Consider the following 15,656-nt stretch of genomic DNA (forward strand, 5'->3'; position numbering starts at 1 on the left):
CAGAATCACTCCTGTTGAAGCCAACGCTGTGCCAAAAACCGACTTAATAAAGTTACGTTTCCATTCGACATTTTTGACGCCATCTATATTGACTACGCTAACTATATTGTACTTACTGCGAGAAGTCACAGGCAGCGCATCATCCACCAATGGAAACAATCCGACAGGAAAGAAACGAGGATGCCGGGCAGGGAAAAATGAAAGGAGAAGGCGTACGGGGTGTGCTATTTCGGTACTAGTGACAAGCCATGATTATTATCCTTCGCCAAAACAAGTGTTTTAGCGAAATCTAGAGAAAATCAAGATATCCAGAACACCTAAAATACAGAGTCTGAAGAGATTTGACGAAACGCCCGTATACCCCATCCAGGACATCCTGCCCGTTCTTAAGCCCGAATGTCCTTTAGCTAAAAGTAAGTTGCCAAATATACTTGTGTGTAACGCTAGATCCTTGAACAACAAAACTGATGCACTTGAAGTTATGGCCAGGTTGAACAACGCCTCAATAATAATAATAAGCGAATGTTAGGAAACTTCTGACGAATCGACGCGCATCAAAGGCTACGCAAGCTACTTTAATACGCGTTGCGATCGTGGCTTGAATCGTCGAGGAGGAGGCGTTAGACTTTGTTTTCGTAATGACCTACCCTCAAAGCTGTTAAGTGAGCCTATTAACTCTGACCACGAAATATTATGGACTGAATGCAAACCTACACGCTTATCAAAAAGATTTTCATGTTTAATTGTTTCTTCGATCTATTATCCTGAAAGTGCTAAAAACAGGAAAGATTTGATTGAACACATTCAGTTTTTCGTAGACAAAATGCGCCACAAGTATGTCTCTCCTGGCTTTGTTATTGCCGGAGACTTTAATCAAACTAATAGGCAATAGGTTTCAAATACTTTAGATTTGCGACAAGCCGTTACAATACCTACCCATCAAAGTGGCAGCACACTTGACTTGATTTTTACAAACTTGACAGACTTTTATTACGCACCAAGGTCCCTAAGACCTCTTCTGAAGTTTGATCTATTTATCATCTTCTGGGAAGCTAGTTCGGCAGTTCCGAAGCCAAAACGAGTCAAATATACAATGCGATCACTCATTAAGGACTCGATATCTTCATTTGGTCGCTGGATCGGTAATTATCAGTTTGAGGACATTTGCTCTTAACAGGATATTAATATCAAAGTCAATAAGCTGAATACTCTGCTTCAGCAGCAGTTTCAGACTTGTTTCCCCGTAAAAGTCATTATTGTAAGTGACACTCATAAACCGTGGATAACCAATGATCTAAAGATTTAATAGAAACCCGCTGTCGCCTTCATATCGTTGGTGATACCGTCGCTTTTGCCAAGTTGCGTTATCATATTGTTAAACTGAACAAGCGAGCCAAGAGGCAGTATGTGAAGGATAAAATTACTTCTTTACTCACAATAAACCCCACAAATGGCAATCCTCAGTAAAAAGTCTTACTGGCTTTACAACACTCGGAGATCTAAGGCTGCTCAAAGAGAATGGTACCTTGACCTCAGCTAATGAAGTCAATTTTTTTTACTGACATTTGTACCACATTTCCATCAATCACCAAATCAGAAATTGATACTATTATTGCTGGTGCAGAGATTGATGACGCATGTGAAGTATCTGAATTCACTGTTTATAAGGAACTCCTAAGACTGAAAGCGAACTGTGCGTCCTACCTAGGTGACCTTCCAGTAAAGCTGTTACATGAATTCGCCATTTTTCTCGCTAAGCCACTCTCTTCTACAATTAACCAATGTTTCCGTCAGCAAGTATTCCCTATTGCTTGGAAAAGAGCATATGTCCGCGTTATTCCAAAAGTAGGGTGTCAAAAATCTTGTGATCAACTCCGACCTATATCAATAACTCAGAACCTTTCTAAAGTGGCATAAACGTTTATTTACCGCAAACTTATGTCACAGGTCTCTGCATATCTAGACCCGTATCAGTATGGATGCTGAAAAGACAGCAGCACAACTGTTTATTTAGTTCGGATGTACCATTTCATTGTCAAGTGGATCGACCGAGGAAGTGCTATAGTCGATCTCCTCCTCGTAGACTACCGAAAGGCTTTTGATCTTATTCTCCCTTCCGTTGCTTTCACAAATCTGGGCACCATGGGTGCGCAAAAACATACTCTCCTTTTAGTGATCAATTTTGTACAAGCCCACTATCATTGCGTTTACAGTCTTTTCCCAGGAGATAACGACTCCGAATAGGTTGAGCTTACATGCGGAGCCCCACAAGGTACTAAGCTCGCTAGTCTACGGTTTTTGGCAGTGATAAATTTCATCCTTTCCGGCTATGAAGAAAGATTTAAGTATGTAGACGACTTGTCAGTCCTACTGAAGTACATTGTTGAGAAGTCTGAGACTGCTCCCCCAATTCTGTAACGAAATAATCAACAACTTTAAAGATGAATGTACTGTGAACAGCCTCTAAATCAATGAAGGAAAGACTAAAATCCTTCGCTTTAATCCCCTGAAGAGAGACTTTGTGGTCCCTTTTCCTCCTTATCCTAGTGAATCTTCGGCAGTAGTGCTTGTTGTCAAGTTTAGCATCGACTGCTCTTTCAGCCTTCATGTCGATACAATTGTCAAAAAGGCAAATAGTACGATGCGGACACTTATACTAATGCGTCGATTTGGTTTCTCAGTGTCACAACTAAGGATAGCCTATCTCACTTACATCCGACCAATTTTAGAGTATGCATGTCCCGGTTGGGGCCCACAAGTCAATAACACAATTTACCTAAGTGACCAGCTTTAGTCAATACAAAAAAGAGCAGTCAAAGTAATATTGTGCGATGCTTTTACTGAATATAAGCTAGCATTATCCACTTTACAAATTCCTTCTCTTCAAGAGCGTCGTCTCAGTTTGATCCTTGAATTTGGCCAATATCTTCTCAGAAGTGATAAACACAGATCGATACTACCACCAGTTTTAATGAAACATCAAAGTACTAGGTCGAAGATCATTGAAGATTAGCAGCACCTCCTTCACGCACAAATCGTTTTTCCAACCCATTCATCCCTTTCTTTGTATCAAGGCATAACTGTAGTAAGTGTAAGTGTAACTGTGGTAAGTGTTGTAAGTGTAACTGTAGTAAATAGTAAGTGAATTGTTGATTTAATACTATTCGTCTTCTGATTTTTTTCGTCGTTTGATTTAATCCTTTTTGGTAAGCACAAGCGCCATTTAGTTTTATAACTACGAGAGATTTTGCAAATAAAACCGATTCTAAACTCTAGAAGCTGTAGAAGGAAAAATAATCTCTGGAAGTCTTATAAATGCGCTACACTTTCAGCGAGTTCTATTCGTCTTTGTCGATCCAAGATCTACCGGAATTAAGTCTATGTTTCTAGAGTCCGTAGCAGAAAGTGAAATTACTAAAATTGTTAATGGATTGAAAAACTCGTCCTTCATCTGGGCCAGATACTATTCCTACTAAGTTAGTTAAATCTATTTTTCCTTTAATAGTTGTACCTTTAACAAAACTTGCTAATCTTTCATTTAAATATATTCTTGCTGAATATTATTCTATTAATTGCGTTTTAAAATGAATAAATACTGCCTAGTAGATATCAACTATCAACAACCTACTTCTTAAAGTGTATCCTGGTTCGAATGGGCAATACCTCTTGCCTCTGTACCCTACACTACTGGGTAGCTAGTCTACACCTCTGCCAATGGGATACAAGCAACTGAGGACTGACAACTCTCAAGGGTAAAAACACATTTAAAAATCAAAAGGTAATAGGCTATGCTAAGCCTTGCAAAGCCACTGGCTATTCTCTCAATCTAACTTTTAGTGGCTAGAGATTCATGTAGATAAGGTTTTATGTAGAACGAAATCTACTACTACTACTACTACTAACTCACTGCAGCACCAAGCCACCTGAGGCCAACACAGTTACGCACGCTCCTCCTCCAACCTAATCTATTTAAAGCCTTTCTCTTTACACCCTCCCAGGAAGTTCCCATTTCCTTTAAATCTTTATTTATGACATCCTCCCAACCCAGACAAGGACGACCTGCTTTCCGTGTAGCCCCAGACGGTTGGCCAAAAAGGACAACCTTCGGTAATCTATCATCCTTCATTTCGTAGAACGTGGCCTAGCCATCTTAACCTTTCTTTCATTATAGCCACAGAAAGCGGGATTGAACTACATTTTTCGTAAAATCTACTATTTGAAATATGGTCAGTCAGCCGGGTATCCAGAACAATCTGTAGGCAATTTCTTTGGAAAAAATCTAGTAAATTTTCATCTGCTTTAGAACGAAATCGCTTAGGTACATTTAGGTATCCAAGGATGGGGGATTATTTTACCTAAGAATAACCTAACACATACAAATACATAAGGTAGGTAATTGGACTGTATATTTGACTAGAATCTTCAAGTCTCGCTCCTCAAAATTGATGTCTAGATGTTTGTACAAACTGGTGCGAAGAATAGAGCAGCCAGGAGCACTGGCGTCTCATTTAGAGGAGGCGATGCTGTTAGTAGAGGCAAGCACTAAGAGGTAACAGCTCTAAGGAGGCACGGAATCAGTGTGTATTCCTAGACATTGAAAGCTAATCCGACAAGGTGCTTTCAAGTCTTTATCATGGAGTAACTTGCCTCATATGTATGCGACACCTCTTAAAGTTAGTACGCAGCATAAGATTTACGATTAATTTGATGGAGCAGAGACGTAACAATAGGGTATTGCTGAATCTGAAAACTGGGGGACGGAAAATGAAAGAAAAAAGGATATATATATGTATATATATATAAGGCTTTTTTACATTGACAGTTTTTCTTCTTATTTTTTATTTTTGTAAAAACGTGTGCTTTGAAAAAAAGGCTTTTCTAGAGATGCTTTTCTACATTGACAGTTTTCTTTCCCATTTTTTTTGTTCTAAGAAAGTGCTACTATGAAAAAATCACTAATTTTGCTAAAAAGTGTCACAATAGTGTCATGTTTCCTGAAAAGTGTCACTTTAAAAACATGTCAAAGGTGGCACGAAAGTGTGACCCGTGGTAACGCTACCTGCATTTCCCACAGAGTCTGTCTACGTAAAAGGCGACGAAGGCCACACTGCCTTTCCATCCCAAACACCAAAAACAAAAAGAACAATAGGGAATTTCTCAAGACAGTGGGAAGCAAATTAGACTGAATATTTCGGCCCTATGTCCAAGGGCCGTCCTCAGCAAGGACGTTGAGGACGCCCCTTGGACAGAGGGCCGAAACATTCATTCTAATTTGTTTCCCACTATCTTGAAAATTCTCTATTGTTCTTTTTGTTTTGGTGTTTGAGTCTGTCTACTGTTTGCTGTGGTGTAAATTTGGATTCAAACCGACAGTGTTACCTTAATAATAGCGTCCGACAAAGAGTTATAAAATGAGCCTGGTCATCCCCTCATATAGGTTGTTGACTAGACGCACTTCAGGAATTTTCTTTTAATCTAACGCAACGTTTAAAATTCATAAAAGTAAATGTACTGGAGTAAGGAAAAGGTGGTCACATGATATTTGAAAATACTGTCGTAGGTGTAAATTTAGGCCGTATTTAGACTGGTTCCAAACATATTAGTTTGCACAACAGCTTTTTAATTTAGCACTAAGAAGTGCCAGCTAATTGGGCTGCCCTGGTAATCTGTAAATTTGTCAAGATTTCATTGGTCAGCCTCACCTACGTAGATGCTCTGGTTGAGTATACAAGTATAATATTATGAGGAAGAGATGGAACATGCAAACAAAAATGTCAATTTCCAAAATTCTGAGAAGACTGCTTAATTAAGGTAAAATCATGGATATGGGCAAGAAATGATAGGGCCCCTTAGAGCCCTATCCTTTTTGTTCCCCTTGGCACGAAAAGGCATTACAATATGGGTAAGGTATGTAAGGTAAGGTAAGATACATGGTAAGGTAATACCATTTAAGTATGGGTACGATAGTGACAGGAGTGATTCCATTCAGTATTCTAGAATGTTTTAAGGTTGTTTTGCAAATTTTGAATGTTTTAGATTTCTTAAATGTTTAGAAGGTGTTACATTTAACGGTTCAATTAAGGGAATTAAATTGAATTTTCAAGTTAAGGCATTATCTTATTCGGAAAGGTTTTGAAAAGCATCAAGTGGCATGGTTACCTACTGCATAAATCAGTGACGGAAACATCTCCAGTAATAACTGGTGCATTACTAAAAATAGCAGGATCAGTTTAAAAAAAAAAAAAGGAAGTCAAAAATCGGATCAGAAAATTCACTAGGCTATTCATGAAAGAGAATAAAAGTATGCCTAGATTAATTTCAATATTTATCAGAAGACAGGCATAGAACGCAATTTTTGTGTCTCAGATGGATGTAAAGACTAACCAAGCAATTGTTTTCATTTGCCCGTGCTTCCAACCGTTGTCAAGAATCCGGGTGTTTTTTGGACTATATATAATGACATTATTGCATGCTTGAAGCCTAAGAAACTAGGAATACTAGAAAACTAGGGGATTAGTAAACTCGAGTATAATCTTTTGCCTAAAGGGGCAAGAAGAACAGGCTGCAAATGGAAATGCAGCAAACTGTTTGTGAGGGTAGTGTTCAATGCGGCGTAAAAGCAGCCGATAAACAAGCCATCGCTACTAAAACATTTGAACCACTTGAACCTGCAGTACGCCACCTTGACATTAAAATCAAGAACGCATTTAAACAATCATTTAGTGACTTGGAAAATGAGCAAAAGAAAGTTCAAGGACATCCACACTGGTGTTGCAACGCTTGAACAAAGTTCGGGCACTATAGTTAAGCCTATTTTATTACAAAAGTTAATTAAAACCCAATTTGAATCTCTTAAAGATGAAATAAATCAGAAACTCGAAAGCTATGTAAGAAAAATAATTGTAGAAGATAAAAATAAACAAACACGAACTGATTATCAAAGCATTTGGAGTTTTACTGTAGCCAAATAATGAAAAGTTTACTTTTGACTTCTTATCTAAGGAATCTAGCGGTTGATAGGTTGTTGTAACAAATTTTTAGTCGCCTTGTCAGCACTAAAAGCTCTTGCAATAAAAACGATCCACACTGGATAAGTCACCATTTTTTTTTTAATGAACTGAGAATGAAAAAAATCTTTCCGCAAAAATTGCACAAGCAAAAAGGAATTGACCAAAGCCGTATGAAGAGCTGCACACACGGTGCGCCATTGGTAAATGAGATTTATGTTCAGGCCACAATATAGTCTTATAGTCACATTTGCCAATAACATCGAAATTACGAACGATTACAACGCCAATTATGTTCCCCGTTCGTAATTTTTCGAGTTAAACATTGTTCAACTTTCAAGCATAAAATTCTTGATCTACCAATCAGAGTCGGCATTCAAGGCAACTCTCGAAACTAATTTCTTCCAATTCCAATTTTCCTCTTCTTGAATACAAGTGTGGTGCTAAAATAAATAAAAATACCATAGCCCCCCCCCCATTCATACAATTTGGCTTCTTTTATCGACAGATGTGACTTAGATATTACTCAGACATTAACCACCAGAGGTGAAAAAAATATGCTCCAAAAAGTATGCTCACCTCCGCCACGCCGGAGGGACTCGGTGTAGTTTTTAGCTGTCAGTTGACACTTCTTACTTCAAATGTTACTTGTCTAACTTCAAAGTTTCAAGAAATAAATTATGTCATTAAATCAAAGATTTCAGAGATTTATGCCTTCTTTTGTAAAGCAAAACACAACAGTTCCTATGAAATTGCAGCACACACAGATAGCAAGGTGTCCAACTTGCAGAATAACAGGATAAAGGTAATATACAACAGTCATTAACTGAAAAAAAAAATCAAATTCAATAATTTTAACAATTAATAATTGTTAAGACAAGCCTAATAATTGTTAGACAACCCTATGGCATATTCTGTTATTGGTTAATACAATAATTCTTTACTGTGACTATTGCTGATGATATTTGGGCGCACTTTGCTTTCTTTTTGTATCGGATTTTCGCCTAAAAATTCATTAGACCTTATTTTACTAAGTTATGAAAATTTTGCCACATTAGAGGAGAATTCCAGATCAGTTGGATGAATAAATTTTATTTAAAAATTACTTATGACTGCAAATAATAATAAAAGTAAAAAAGATAATGTAATTAATTAATACATACTAGGATAAAATACAAATTTAGCACTTGTCTATTATATAAAATACATTCGTGGTGACCATTTTTTGATACTGAAGCCGGTGCCTCTACCCATAAAGTAGAAAGAAAGTGTTGTTGCCATGTAGAGAGATTTGGGATTTGCCAAGGACCGAAGAACAGTTAATTATATTTTTCCAGGATAAGGGGTAACAAACAGGTCTTATTCATCTGAAAGTGAACCACGAAAATAATTTTGTCGACCCAAAAACCGGTGCCTATACCCAAAAAGTAGAAAGAATGTGGGGTCGCCAAGTAGAGAGATTTGGGATTTGCCAAGGACCGAAGAACAGGCAATAATATTTTTCCAGGATAAGGTGCAACAAGTAGGTTTGATTCATTTGAAAGTGATCCACAAAATAATTTTGTTGACCCAGAAACCGGCGCCTTTACCCAATAAGTAGAGAGAATGTGGGGTTCCGCAAAGTGGAGGAACAAACGACACCGAGGTACATCCCGCCCTCACTTACACTCATACTTAGTAGAGTACATGTGGGGGGGTGGCAGTAAAGGCAGAAGGCCGAGTTCTTTTTAACGCGATTCTTCAGGACATTTTTGCGTTCTGGGAGTATATTTCCAAGTTGTAGTTTTCACAATTATGCAAATAAAGTATTTGTTTTCATTATATTCTCTTTTGTTTTCTGTTAGGCCTATCATTAACCAAATGTCACTTCTTGAATGTGTTTGTATAATAGACAATAGTTAAAAAAAATTCTCTGACATTTGTTTTTTAATTCATATTCAAACCTATAGCCTAGTGTTACGTATGGGACCATAGTGGAGGAGGGCATTTGTAAGTGAAACGGTTACTAAATTTCTAAAGAACTAAGGCATAAAGTGGGGCCTGCCTTTTTCCTATGTCAGTAACTGAATCACACATTTAGGCTAACTACCCTTTACTTTGTCCTTCCCTCCCTCACTGTTTGAATACATGCCAAAAACTACATATACATCATTAATTTTCCTGTTGGTTGTTCAATCTAAAACAAGAGTCTGCCAACTAAAATCCATACAGTATAGGCTATACTACTTACCTTAAGGGCATGTAATGCTTTTGAATTTTTTCTTCATTGTAACTAGGGTTGCTGCAAAATAATCAAGAATCGTACTGTCCATAGACATGAGAACCAAAGACGTGGAACAAAGATTCTCGCCATTTAAGGCCGTGATTAAGTGAACTTGAAAACGTCGAGCTTCAAAATTGAAGATAGGGTCGCCTTCTGTCTCTCAATTCTCTAGAGACCGTCGATTGTCAAAAACCCTTCAAATAGCACTTATTTATTGGCAGAAATAGCAGGTTAATTATACTAGCTTGTCACTTTGGTCTCATGGGCGATCTGAAAAGATTCTTTCTGGCAAAAAACTTGTAAAAATTTCAGATACCTATGGGACATTCTATGGGACAATTCGAAAACAGGAAAATACATCGAAAAATGGTTGTAATCATCGTGTAGGTTATTGTCTTCTGCTCATGATAGTATCGATTTTGTTTTAAATGCAATATCCTTCATAGAGTACACTTGTGAAAAAGAGCTAGAAATTTTCTAAGATTTCTAAGTAATTAGAGAAAATTGATCAAAATCCTAGCAAACATTTTGTAGCACCTTCAAGAACCTACGGCCTGATATTAAAAGCGGTATCTTCAGCCAATGAATACTTGAGCACTTTTAAATATAAATTTTCAATTTTAACATGGGATTTTCGAGCTCCATCAGTTCACTTAATCACGGCCTTAATGGGTATTTTTCCATTTCTCCGTCGATAAAATTATATGCTAAAGTTTTACCTGACTTAAGTTCACAAGCAAAATCTGACCCTGAAACTATGTAAAATTATCTATATAACATAGGGTGACAGAGCTCCCGCTCTAAAGGGTAGGCGTCTTAGAAATTATTTTATCTCTTTTTATATGTGTATATGCGTGTATGTATGCATATATATTTCCTTATTATTTCATTGGAGTCTATTTTATCTACAGATCTACATAATTAATTTAGTCTGTTCAATCTATTAGTCTATTTAGTTTTGTTTTCTATAGTTTTTCATTTTATTTATATTTTCCTCTCTTCTCCTTTTTGCTCTTCTCTCTGTGAGTAAGTGATTTTTTTTTCTTCTCTGAGTAAGTGGCTCGTTCATTTTTCCCTTTTTTACAGGCCAAAGAGCCTTTGGGGAAATAGTAAAATGTAATATTGTATGTGTGTTTCGTGATGAATAAATCTTATCTTTATCTTTATCAAATAATCCATTTTAGAAGAGCGGTCACAATAAAAAAAAATGGCTTACTTTCCAGTGCATCCTTAAGAGAGCTTCCAGAGTTCCCCTTCCTCCTTTGTTTTTAAGCATGATAAAAAAAACCCTTGGCCTGCCTTGTGAAGTTACATAGGAAACACATTCCTCGGTGGCTGATTTTTTTAGATGGAAAAAGCTATTGTGGTAAAAGGGACTTGCCGTTGACTTAAAAACGGATCTCCAAAAGGTAGATCCACCCCTCCAAAACAAAAATCAAACTGCTACTCCCATCCCTCCATGAGATTTTCACTCATAATGCAGATGCACTATTCTGATAAAATTTTACAAACAGGATTTTTTTTTTATTTAACTGCCTACTTCACCACGGACGAACTTTAAATTCCTCAAAGACTCTAGCACACAACTTTTAATACTCCCTGAAAGTTTCAACTAGATCCCTCAAGCCATTTCCAAAACACAGATGGGTTATTTTGATAATCTGGGATACACGTACCGTCTATCGATTTACCTTTCTGCTTTGCAATGAAAAACAAATTATGGGTCACAAAGGGGGCTTGTACTTCAAAATGTTTGTGCAGATCGAAGATTAAAATAAGAATATCCCCCCCTAGTCCAAAATTTGAAAATTTTCCCAAATGGTATTACGTTAAAACTTTCTGGAAATGACGATTGGGAATTTAAACTAAATCAAAAGGCCCTATGTACTATGTACAAAAGACACCAGGTTGTTCATATGCCGTGTACTTTTCCCACACGTGAACTCTGGTGCCAATTAAGGCATAGTTGCGCCACGCTTAGTATATATCATCTGGCATGCAATTTTTAATTGAGCCAGTTAGCATTAAGTTGGTTAGTTAGCTTCAGACCAATATGCTCGCATCCCTGAAGTATCAAAATTCTGATGAATTTTCTGGTGACTAATATGGACTTTTTCTTACTGTCCGCTTAATTTTTGGGGAGTTTTGTGAATCCCCTGGGCTTATAAAATGTTGAGCCTCAGAGTAGACTTATTTACGTACGTACTAGGGCTTGGAACCCTCAAAATGAGCGAAAGAAATACATTATAAAATATGTTAGTGTCGCGTAAACCCAACGAGCTGGTTCATATTTCGTCTCTTATTAGTGTCCTCCAAGTGAAAATAGGGTGGACGCCAACACCATCATATCGCCTCAAAAAATTAATGAAGCACTAAGCCTGGGGGCTATTAGACGGTACTTATTAAATATTCCTTCCAGACTCAAGAAGTTTGATCTATTTGATCTGTTTAAGTTAATTTTGTTGTTGTATTGTTTTATTTTAGTGGTTCCTTTATGTATTTTGTTGTGTATTTTCTTGAATAAACCCCGTTATCAAATCAATTATCAATTCATGTGTATAATTAATCAAAGAAGGGAATCACCACTGTAGGGGGGGGGACACAATAGTGCATTCATAAGCTCAAGTTGTATGCTCTGGCACGTACGCAGGGGGGACCTTTGCCCCCCCCAAAAAAAAAAATTTTGTGAAATGTTTAATTTCCGCATGGTTTCTTGGGATTTCTGGCAAAAGTAGGACTTTTATTAAGAATCATGTGTGAAGCCTTTTTTGTGATTTTGCAGCATGCAATTATCCGGTCAAGTCACTGCCCAATTATTAACCCATTTTCTGTCTAACTTTTTATCCTCTTTGAAGCAGGCTAATTAGCGATTGTACTGTTACTTTTTTTGTAAAGAGGGTTTGCTTTCCTCAGCAAAATAGAATTATCCTTGATGTTAGGGCGTTTATCTCCCCCTTTTCAAGGTAAAGTACAGATTTTAATGGATTAATTTTGGAAACTATCATTTTTCATTAAAATCAACGTTTTGGCAACAGAAAAACTACATCCCACAGCACCCATATTGCACTGTTAACATTAAAATTTCCCTTTGAGTGGGATATAATAGGTTAATCACTGGCTCTAAATCGCTATGAACATAACTTGAGCCTAAAACGTACTTTTGAGGCTCCAGTCTTCTTCCCCCCATACGCGAAAAGAAACACCGAACTCTTTTTCTAGTTCATTTTTCTGGCTGAAAACGATTAAATGTGCCTTAGGGGTCCTTATATACCCAATTTCCACTGGATCAGCATTTTAAAATCGCCATTTTGTTTAAAATACTCGAAAGATCGGAAACAATGGCACCCCTAGTCCCGGGAGCAACAGCCCTAAATTATGCCTTAACACTCTTAAAGAGCTAACAACACATGTTGAAATGAGATTCCTCCAGAATTTTTACGATTGATTGTTTGATACACTAGCAAAAAAATCCTAATAATAATAAACTATGTAACATCAGAAATTTTTCATTTCTTAGTTAAGGACTTGGAAATTCTTTTTAGAGAATATTTGGAGTACAGAATAAGACAGTGCAGTTTCCACCAAGATCTGATCGATTTTGGTTGGACAGGGGGCTTTTTTTTATAAAATAACAAAAGTTTACACATTCTACTAACTTTTAACGGGTACCATTAAGCTTAATAAATTTGACAGTGTTAGAATCACCATAAAGTGAATATTCTAGGATCTATATGTTGCCACCAAACATGCTTAATGTTTGTTTCTTTAGATTTTCCATTACTGTTGCCACCGATGGTTCTGTATTTACAGGTCGTTACTAAATGTGAAAATGCCGAAAAACCAGCAGAGTGTTCTCGAACTTTGGAGCAAAAAAAAAGACGAATTAGTGATGTTGAATCAGGAAGAGATGGCAATAGCGAAGTGAATACTGCCGTCGGTAATGAGCCTTCGTCTCCACCTCACGAAAACGTACCCTTTGGAACCAAACCTAGAACTTCAGCTCAGCAAATATCAGCAAATGCTGAAGTGATGAAAGCTGAAATAAATATTTATATTGAGCTTGACATAGGAAGTTTTTTGACAGAAGAGGCTCGCTTTCCGATGAACAAAGTACAATTTACTCAAGGCCCTTTAAACCCAACAGTGACTATCAATTCCCAATTCAAGTCATAGGAACGAAAACAAGGAAGTTTAAGATTAGCTGGATGGATAAGTAAGTCTGGCTAATTTTTTTGGCAGTAAGAAAAGGGTGTTTCTGTAAATATTGTACTGTGTTTGCTTCTGACCAAGCCGGACGAGGTTTCCTTCAAAAATTAGGTCAGCTTGTTTTAGAGCCATATATTAGCTGGAAAAATGCACTGGAAGAGTTTTCCAAACATCAGTCTAACTATTACCATAGAGAAACTGTTATTTGGGAGAAAATTTTTTGGCGACACTAAGCAGGCAGAAAACCTCTATCGTGAAAGTTCAGAATACACAGAAAAGAGAAGAAATAGAGACAAACAGAAAACGGCTCCGTCTTATCACTGGAACAATACTGATGTGTGGAAGACAGGGTATTGATCTGCGTGGTGATGAAGACTCTGGGAAATTCACCTTTGTTGAGCCTGTAAAAAACGATGGAAATTTCAGGACCTTGCTACGCTATCGGATGATGGACGATCCAGTTATGAAAGATATCTTTGAGAGAAGTGCAGGCAATGCCCAGTATTGCAGCCCAAGAGTCCAGAATCAATTAATTGATATTTTTGGGCAGCTAATAACCGAAAAAATAGTTGACCAAGTTAAATCTGCCAATCTTTTTACCATTCGTGCAAACGAGACTACAGATATATCAAGGCAGGAACAAATGGCTCTAGGACTTAAATTTGTGGAGAGTGAAACGTTGCAGATTAGGAAAGAGTTCATCGGCTGTTGTTGGGGACTTGCGCGGTGAAAGCCTTGGTCAGTTTATCCTAAGTCGTATTGAGAAACTTGGTCTCGACATGAAACTCTGCAGGGGACCAGGTTATGATGGAGCTCCAAACATGAGTGGACATTTGTCAGGGGACTAGGCTTTTATTTCGAGTAAATATCCGCTCGCCAAGTACGTTCACTGTATCGCTCACCCCCTAAACTTGGTCCTGACGGACTCGAGCAAAATAGCTGAGATCAAGCACTGTATGATGGCAATTGATGAAACAGTTAATTTCTTTCACTTTATTGCAAAGCGAAGCGCAATCCTAAAAATTTATACTGCACTTAATCTTAAAGGCTTTTGCGAAACTAGGTGGGTCGAAAGACATGATGCTATTTAGATCTCAAAACAGTTGATTGTGCCTATCTTTAAGGCCCTAGAGGAGATGGAGACGGACGGGGACTCGGTAACGTTGTCGAAAGCCAGAAGTATGCTCAACAACATCCTGAGCTTGGACTACATAGTGACCCTCATTATGATGATTTTTTTCTTGGGTATACATTGAATCTATCTAAGCTGCTGCAGTCTGAAAACATAGATATGGTTATGTGCATTTAGTGCGTCGAAATTGTAACAGAAATGTTCAAAGAAATCCGAAATAGTGCCGAGGGAAGGTTTTATCAGCTGTTTCTGGAAGCAACTAGGCTATGCAGAGAACTAGAAATTACTCTTGTCATTCCACGAAAGAGGAACCTTGTCAAAATCCCATGTGATATCCCGGCAGAAAAACATATAGAATTTTACTATCGCGTCTCCATTTTCCTCCCATTTGTAGATCACCTAATACAATCACTTGAATCTCGATTAACAAAGCACAAGGTCACGCTGAAAGGCCTCAGCGGAATACTGCCATCTTTTGTTGTGAAACAGCCTAGCAGCGATCTTAAAGAACTGATCAAATTATATGCCTCAGGTCTAACGAGTTCAGACTCCGCTGTGATGGCTGAATTTGAACTATTGTGAGCTAAATGGCTGAAAGTAATACCCAGTCTTTTCCCGAAGACAGCCGTGCAGAGTTTGGCTGAGTGCGAACGTGGAATATTTTCAAATATTCGCAATTAACTGAGCATCTTTTGTGTCATTCCACCGTCTACAGCATGTGTTGAGAGGTCATTTTCTTTGATGAAAAGGATTAAAACGTATCTTTGCAGTCAGATGAGTGGCACTTGATACTGAATGGCTTGGCACTCTTGAATGTCCACAGAGATATTCTCGAATCAGTCGATGAAATTTTGGAGAAATTTGCTATTAGCTCTGCTTGTAGGTTACAATTTAAAGATTAAATAAATGGTTAAATAATAAAATACAGATTAATATTAGTACAAATGTAATAAAATTACAGATAAAGTATTAAATAAATAAAATACAGATTAAATAAAGTTAATCTGTATTTTCCAATATACGTGCTTTTTGCCTTTGTTTAGTTACT

This window comes from Artemia franciscana, chromosome 1 (genome assembly GCF_032884065.1).
Source record: "Artemia franciscana chromosome 1, ASM3288406v1, whole genome shotgun sequence".
Taxonomy (NCBI): Eukaryota; Metazoa; Arthropoda; class Branchiopoda; order Anostraca; family Artemiidae; genus Artemia; species Artemia franciscana.